Raw genomic sequence first — 8,354 nt, 5'->3', positions numbered from 1 at the left:
GCAGGAGTTTGGGGATATGTCTTACTTAATACACAAGACCTGATGCTGATGCTGACAGCAATACTCCTATTTTTGCAGGCAGGCATATATTATATTTTTTCAGGAAAGCATACTGTTAAGCACCCAGCTGAGCCAGGCCCTAATACTGGCTCTGCAAAAATGATGCCTCCATGCTACTTGGCTAAATACTTATTCAAACAGATTTTAGGTACATGCAATAAGTAAATTATTCAAAGATTCCCCACCTTTGCATTTAGTTCTCTGGCTAAAGTAACTAGAATACAGAATTCACAAATATTTCAGTGAGAATTGGAAGATCTGACCAAATAAGTTATCCAACAATTTCTAGGATATTTTTCAAACAAAGTACCTAAGTATTCCTTATAATTAAATCATCTTATAAAGGGTAGGTTAATTTCATTTCTGAAATAAAATATGTGTGCAAGAACATTATTTAATGAGGTTATCTAAGTGATCAGTTTTCTGAATGCCATAAATGTGTATAAATAGAAGATTTGAGTTTATATCACTGACTCTTTGAAATCAAGGAAGTCTTTCATCCAGATCAGTCTCTTGTTGGTACCACCTCGGGTCTACAGCATGTGGTACATGTCTAAAGACAGAAACAGAGAAAAAACCCACTTTAATATAATTTGTCCATTCAATTAATTCCATGTGAATTGTGCTTTTAGAAGAGAAAATGTGCTGAGGGTAAAATGCAGGCCTCTAGAAATCAAAGAGAAAACTCCCACTCCCTTCAACAGAGTTGAGATTTCACCTCTGTTATACTTTCAAGTACAAAAGATTTATGTTTAGTGAATCACTGGCTGGGATATGGTCAATTGCACATACATTACCAAAATCTGCATCACAGTAATTGTGCTGTATATCCTTCAAGATTTGCTTCAGTTTATTTCTTTTCCAATTATTAAATGTTATAATTTTGAAAACACCAGTAGAAATGAGCAGAAGGAAGGATTATACGCACCATAGCTTGCACAAGTTTTTACTACTTCTGTTGTGTCCAATGGGGCAACTTTAAAATTTGCATTCTGGTAGAGTACACCAGCTGGAGACAACTTATTTCTGGGATATATAAACACACTGGGAAATATGAAAATCAAATTCTGGAATCAGGTAGTGGGACAAAATGAGAGATGTTTCTGAAGGGCAGCACTCAGAGCTACATAATTTTCTCCTTTCTCTGATTTTCAATTACTTTGACGGAGTTCTGTAGATTAGGTGAGTATGAAGCTGAGTTTTATTGGACATTTCTTGCAAAAATCCAGAGATTTTATGTGCCCACATAACAGTATTTCCAAATTATTTTGTTTCTTCCTGAATCCTAAGAGAACATTTTTGTGTGATCGTCAAAAAATAAAAGCCAGTCTAAGCCTTTGGATATCTCTCCATTTATCTTCAATGCACCACAGATGGAAAAGGTGGAACTGGAGAAAAATCTTATTGGCTCTTCTGTTAAAATGCTGGTAACAAATTGCTGTTATTTTTTCATTATTGGAAGACTATGATGTTTTAAAAGATCACGAGCAAATAAAATATTCTTGGCTGAATTTTCAAATCAGAATATTTCTGTTAAAGTCCAAGACTGTTCTGGCATTTCACAGCTTTTTCACTAATACCCAGTGGGACAGTCTCCAGTGATCTGCAAAGAGTGGCAATGCAGATTACGTAGAAAGAAACTTGCATCTTGTGATACCCTTCTTCCAATAAATGTTAAGTCTCATGTGACATCCAAGCTTTGCTGAATCTTTGGTGATTTTGAACATGTCCTCACTTTCACTGTGAACTAAATTTGCAGATTATTTCCCCTTTAATTTGCACTCTTAGTTCTCAAAGAAAGCTGACTAACCCTTCATTCCCTGCTCAACAGATGTTTGTCTTCTTCAGTGGGAATCTCTACACTGTTCATTGCAGTACGGAAGCCTGAGCTGTAAGTGAAATTTTGGTGACTAATAATCTGTGTTTACCTCCATGTTCAGAACAATGTCACCCATAGGGAATGAAAAAAAAAAAAATATTAGTGTGATAGCGTGATTAGGAAATTAATCCACTGTTACTTGCCTGGACTTAATTGACCATAATTAATGACTGATTTAGATCTTTGATGCTTTAAAAAATAATAATAAAAAACCTGGTAGCGTTTAGGGTTTTTCAAAACTTTAGACAACATAAAGAAAAACAGTTTAACGTTTCACAAAACTGTTGAGTTTTGCAAAACATTTTTCCCCTTAATTTGAACCATCATTTTCTCAAAGAAAATTAAATTAAAAAAACAACAAACATGTTTTTGTAATTAAACAGAATACTGAGCTATGCAAACAATAAAGTTCCTTGTTTGAAATTAATTTTTGTCCTGCTTCTGGGATTACCAGGGGAATAAAATTATAGCAAAACAAAACAGAAAAACCTGCTGCAGCCTAGAACTTGCATTTTACCAGAAGCAAAAGGAAATTTAGGCTCAATAGTTTTGATTTCCATTCTGTCTCCGAAAAACATGATTTTAGAGTTTGTTCTAAATTTGACAAAATGAAAAATCTCATCACTCCTGTCATCAGAAGTCAGAATTGTACCTCTGATTTTTTTTTCTTTATGGCTCGCTAGTTTACTTTTTACTCCTATGTACCTAAGGGACATTTTGAGGTGGTTCTCTGGAATGTGAAAACAAGGACAGTGTGTTAAGTCAATAGGTATTCATTGTCTAAACTTGAGAGGAAAAGGTCCCTCCTAGGGCAGGAAGCCTGCCTGGAGGTGGGGAAGACCCATAGAAGGGACTGAACACTTTTATGTTGACTGTCTGCTTCTTTTATAATTATGTGAAAATTAAAAAAAACCAATGAAGGCAACAGCTGACCTGTGAAACTGTTTTTAGAAACACAGAAACTGTGGTTTAGAAACAGGTCAGATTCCTTTGAGGAAATAACTACTTGTGCATTTAAATACTGAAATGCTCAACTTGGCTTCAGAAGTTTAGGTCTCATAGGATATCATAGTATTAAGAATATCAGTTTTGGGGTTTCAGTCTTCTGAGGGTGCTGCCTGAGTGTGCCTGCCTGCTTTAATGACCCATCAGTCCTTTGCTCTGTTGAAATCTTACCATCTGCTTTGTGTTGAGCCACTGGAATAAACTATTGCTCCCCTTATTCTTTGTGTACAGAGCTGCCTTTTAGAACACAGTGTTTAGTCAAGCTCCTTGGCCCACAAATTTCTTCTTCTTATCCAGTTGTTCTGCCCCAAGTGCCCCAGTTGTGCTTGGGTTCTCAAGAGTCCAAAGTCAACATTGTAGAGGCACGGGCATGCTGAGTTTGTGGTTGAGGGCACATCCAAATATTGCTACATCCCAGATTTGGTTCAAAGTCTTAGCGTAGCCCATTTATTCTAATTAAATAAATGACATTTCTGCAAAGGAAAGAAGAATGGGGAGAGAAAAGGAGCAGGGATCAACTGCTGAAGTCTTCCCTGTGTTCAAAAAACACGAGCATTCCTGTAACATTACACTGACTCTGTCACCAGGGACCTAGAGGCCCAGTTTCAAGTTTTTGCACAGCGCTCCAAGAGTCCCAAGCCACAGAGCTATGCCCATGACTTAATACTGCCAGCATTAAGCAGATTTTCCGGGGAAATTTTTTCAAGTATTTTTTTTTTTTTAATCTTGTTTTCTTCAAGTTGAACCGTCCTGTTGCCTCCCTGAGGGCCAGAGGCTAACACGTGGAATAGATATCAATGAATTGTTTTCATCCTACAAGCTAATGACCATGTCAGAATTCCTTCAGTCTCTTCCTTTTCCGTGTAGAACTTTTAAAAATATCACCTTCTTTGCTATCCAGCCTATCAGCTAAATGTTTTGTTGAGCATTTTAGCACACTTTATGTAAATGTATTACGTGCATCAAAAATGTTTAAAAACGTGACCTAAAAGATGAAAATTACGAACTTACACGTTTCTTATAATGATTTCTTATGACAGAAGGATCTATTTTTCAAAATGCTAATTTATCTTGTCACTTTTTGAATAGTTTGCTCCAGCTTCCATTTCTTCAGGCTGGCATTCAATGGTATAAAGCCTCAGTGAAAGTATATGGCTATTTTATATCCTTTTAAGATAGGGTATTTTGCTGTTTCACTCACTGTATAATAAAATAAATGGAGGAAAACTTCGTAGAGCGCGTACTGCCAATTTATCCTAGAATGTCTCGGCTTGTACTGGCGCCCGGCCTGACCACTACAGCAACACGGTGTGCTTGTGGCCTCGCGCGGGCCAGCAGCTTCCCAGCTCCTGCGCTGCTCTATCACTGACTTGCTGTGTGGCCGTATGCAAATAAACCAACCGTCCCACAGCTTGGTTTTCCTTACTCGTAAGGATGGCTGTGCTCATCTCCAGCGCTAGAAGACCAAGACTTGTGAAGACTGAATCCAATGGCAGCGAGCTACCAAAGCTTTGATCTTGCAGCCGGGTACGGGGCAGGGTGCTGGCAGCCCAGGCAGGGTGTCTGTGCAAGCAGGGTCCAAGGCAGGACGGGCGCCACAGGATTTCCTCTGGGAAACCTCCTGCTCAAGCCAGGACTAGGTTCCCTGACTCCATTGAGCTGTTCCTGAGTGCTTCATAAGCTAAATGAGCCCCAGTAAAATAATTTTTCATAATACCGTGAATATATAACAAGCTCTAAAAATGCAATAGAAAAGCACACTCTGTGGTTATTGTTAATGATTCAGCTAGTGTCGAGAGATAGTTTCCACAGATTCTAGTATTTAACACTACTTTCTAATAGATACAGAGACTATCCAAATCGATCATATCTGTGTTACAATATTAACAATATTAGGATCCAAAACCAAATCCAATCCCTTCATTGCTTTTCCAAAATGCAAACATTCATTTGCCCCATGCTGTATATGACTTGGACCTGCATGTAATAATAAATCAGTTTTCCTAGACATTTAAGTGACAGCAAATGAAGAACAGAAATAATACGGTCAATTTGACAGAGCATATTTCAGTAAGAATATAATTTTTGAAGAGTGTTATGAGCCTGAGCTCATTTGTGCCTGGGTTTATTTTTTTTTTAAAGATAACCAGATTTTTTGCCCATACACTTAAGATTGAAGGCGTCATTCTAGTTAATGGAGAAAAGTATCTTTCTCCTTTTTTTCTTTTTCTTTTTCTTTCTCTTTTTCTTTTTCTTTTTCTTTTTCTTTTTCTTTTTCTTTTTCTTTTTCTTTTTCTTTTTCTTTTTCTTTTTCTTTTTCGTTTTTACTTTTTTTCCTTTTTCTTTTTCCTTTTTTTTCTTTTTTTTCTCTTACTTTTTATTTTTTTCTCTGTTCCTTTTTCTTTTTCTTTTTCTTTTTCTTTTTCTTTTTCTTTTTCTTTTTCTTTTTCTTTTTCTTTTTCTTTTTCTTTTTCTTTTTCTTTTTCTTTTTCTTTTTCTTTTTCTTTTTCTTTTTCTTTTTCTTTTTCTTTTTCTTTTTCTTTTTCTTTTTCTTTTTCTTTTTCTTTTTCTTTTTCTTTTTCTTTTTCTTTTTCTTTTTCTTTTTCTTTTTCTTTTTCTTTTTCTTTTTCTTTTTCTTTTTCTTTTTCTTTTTCTTTTTCTTTTTCTTTTTCTTTTTCTTTTTCTTTTTCTTTTTCTTTTTCTTTTTCTTTTTCTTTTTCTTTTTCTTTTTCTTTTTCTTTTTCTTTTTCTTTTTCTTTTTCTTTTTCTTTTTCTTTTTCTTTTTCTTTTTCTTTTTCTTTTTCTTTTTCTTTTTCTTTTTCTTTTTCTTTTTCTTTTTCTTTTTCTTTTTCTTTTTCTTTTTCTTTTTCTTTTTCTTTTTCTTTTCCTTTTTCTTTTTCTTTTCCTTTTTCGTTTTTACTTTTTTTCCTTTTTCTTTTTCCTTTTTTTTCTTTTTTTTCTCTTACTTTTTATTTTTTTCTCTGTTCTCCCCTTTTCCCCAGGAATTACTATTTTCTGAACAGAAAGAAAGAAATGTCTAAAATCTAATTTTTACTTGCTCGTTAAAAAAGATCTACTAATAATGCTTTTGCCTTTTTCCACCCCAAGAAAGAATAACATTACAGCTGAGAATCTGCTACAATAGTTTTTATATTTTAGAAGATTTAATCTGTAAGGATGAGTTAATGTTTCGAGGGAGTGGCATTGCAATACTAGTTAAAAAGTTTGAATATTAAGGCAGTTAGTTAGTTTGGCTCCCAAAGGCACCAAATAATAGCTCCTTCAAAACAATCTCCTTTAAGTAGATGAGATGCTTGGAAATGCTATGACATATGTCATAATAGCTCCTTGCAAACATAGATCTGGAGACTTGCTCCTGCCAATAACTGAAGATGCTAGAACAAAGCAAATTAATCCTTGTACATACTCTTGTTGGTATGATCCTAGAAGGATCATTTCTTCTGGTTTTAATATCAATATTCACCTTCAATAGCCATAGAAAATGGGTGTGGGAACCTTGCTGGAATACCCAGGCTGGTATGAAACCAAAGCAGGACTAGACTCTGAATTTGAACTCAGCACTACAAAAATATAACATAATGTCATCAATTCAGAATTTAAACTGCCAACTAGCAGAACACTTTCTCTATGACCAGGTATAAGTAACACCCATTGCCTTAAACGCAGTGGTCTTTTTTTGTGTCTTGTTTTTAATGTATTGTAGAAGGAGCCAGAACCTCAAGAATATATTAATTTATGAAGTCTTTGCTTAGAGGATCTTGCTTGAAAGTACTTGATAAAGAAAACTCATATCTGAGTGCATTGGCAAAATTAACTCTTCACTGATGCTTGACTTCAGTGCTGGAGTAAAGGGACTTCAGCATCACTAATGGGCAGAGAAGCAGAAAAGAGAAGGAGCCATTGGAGAGACCTGAGGTACAGCCAAGTTCTAGAGAAAATATGCACTATTATGGTTCATTGTAATTTCAGTTCATACAAGAGAAGCCCAAGAGAGAGGTATATTTGGAATCACATCCAGGGCATTCATTCTTTTTGGAGCAGGATGAGAACTTATGTACTAGTATCGTCCTGTTCTTATTAACTCAAATAGCTGTAGCATGAATACTGAAATTTCTGAAAAAAAACCCCAAACAACTGCATGTATGTGTTCTATGGAGAACGGTCAAATATCAGTAACGTCTGTTAAAAATATTAAGTATCATCACAGGTTATTCTATTTTTTAATGTGGGACCTGGGAAAATTCAAAGGGAAGTCTTACATTGTGTGTGCAAAACTTACATTTTTGGCACATCAGCAACTTCAAAACGTCTAACATTTTTTGGAATGTTTTTATGAAAAACCATAAAATGTGTATTCTTAAGTGTCAAGGAGCATATAAGCTAATTTGTAAAGTCACATGGGTTTTGTTATGCCCTCAAATGCGCCTTTGTGTTTAGGAGAAGAAATGGACCCATCTGCTTTTACCAATAGACAGAAGACAAATGGAGCAGTTTTCAAAGAACTGAAAACCACCTCAAGATACACAGTTCAGCTTAGACTAGAACTAAAACAGCAACAGCAACATCAACACCACCACCACAGTCTTCCAGTCCTTTGACTGGTACTTATCTGACCATTAATGGCCAAAAGCCATCTATCATTGCTTAAACTACATGATGATAAAACCAGAGTCTGGAAAATGTCATTACTTGATCTATTTGGTAAACTTTCAAATATTTCTTTCAGAAGATTTGCCAGGCAAACAGCATAGTATAAAATTTAGTTTTATTTAATTTGTGTTTTATTGCTTTTGAACTTAACTTTCAAAAAAAGACATGATTAAAGAGCTCCAGCTAAGTGAAGGTACAAAGCTTCTGTTGTAGAAAACTGAGTGAGTCTGAGTCTGTAGATCATGGATTTGTAGGTAGATTTCAGTCCAGAAAATTGTGCTGCAGGGGTGTTTAGTGGGTTTAGACCTGTGTCTGAAATGTGCTGAACAGGGTGAATGTAATATCTTACTTGAACTTTTTCTTTGTTATGGCTGCTGTTTGTTGTGTCAAGGCCAAACTATTGATACCTCCAGAAAGGGAGACCATCCGTTCCTTATTTCAAAGGGGTATCACATTATTCATTCTTTAGTTGCCAGTCAACAAACCAGTGCTTTGCAGAGACACTAAATAATTAAAGTTTTAATTGAGCTTTGTTTTCTCTGTAGGATTCAAGCAAAAGAAACACAGTCTTTAAGTAAAACTATCCACAAAGCTCCTTCCCTCCAGAAATAGCATCTTCTTTTGGATTGTCTGAAGATTTCACTGTCTTGTAAACCTGAAATAGGAAATAATGCATTTGGCTTCATTTTAGATTTCTCCTGTTAAAAAAAAAAAAAAAAAAGTTTATTAACCCAGATCT

The sequence above is a fragment of the Egretta garzetta genome, unplaced genomic scaffold (genome assembly GCF_000687185.1).
Source record: "Egretta garzetta isolate BGI_Z169 unplaced genomic scaffold, ASM68718v1 scaffold374, whole genome shotgun sequence".
In the NCBI taxonomy this organism is placed as follows: Eukaryota; Metazoa; Chordata; class Aves; order Pelecaniformes; family Ardeidae; genus Egretta; species Egretta garzetta.
The sequence above is the reverse complement of the archived record's forward strand: the minus strand, read 5'-3'. Positions refer to the sequence as shown.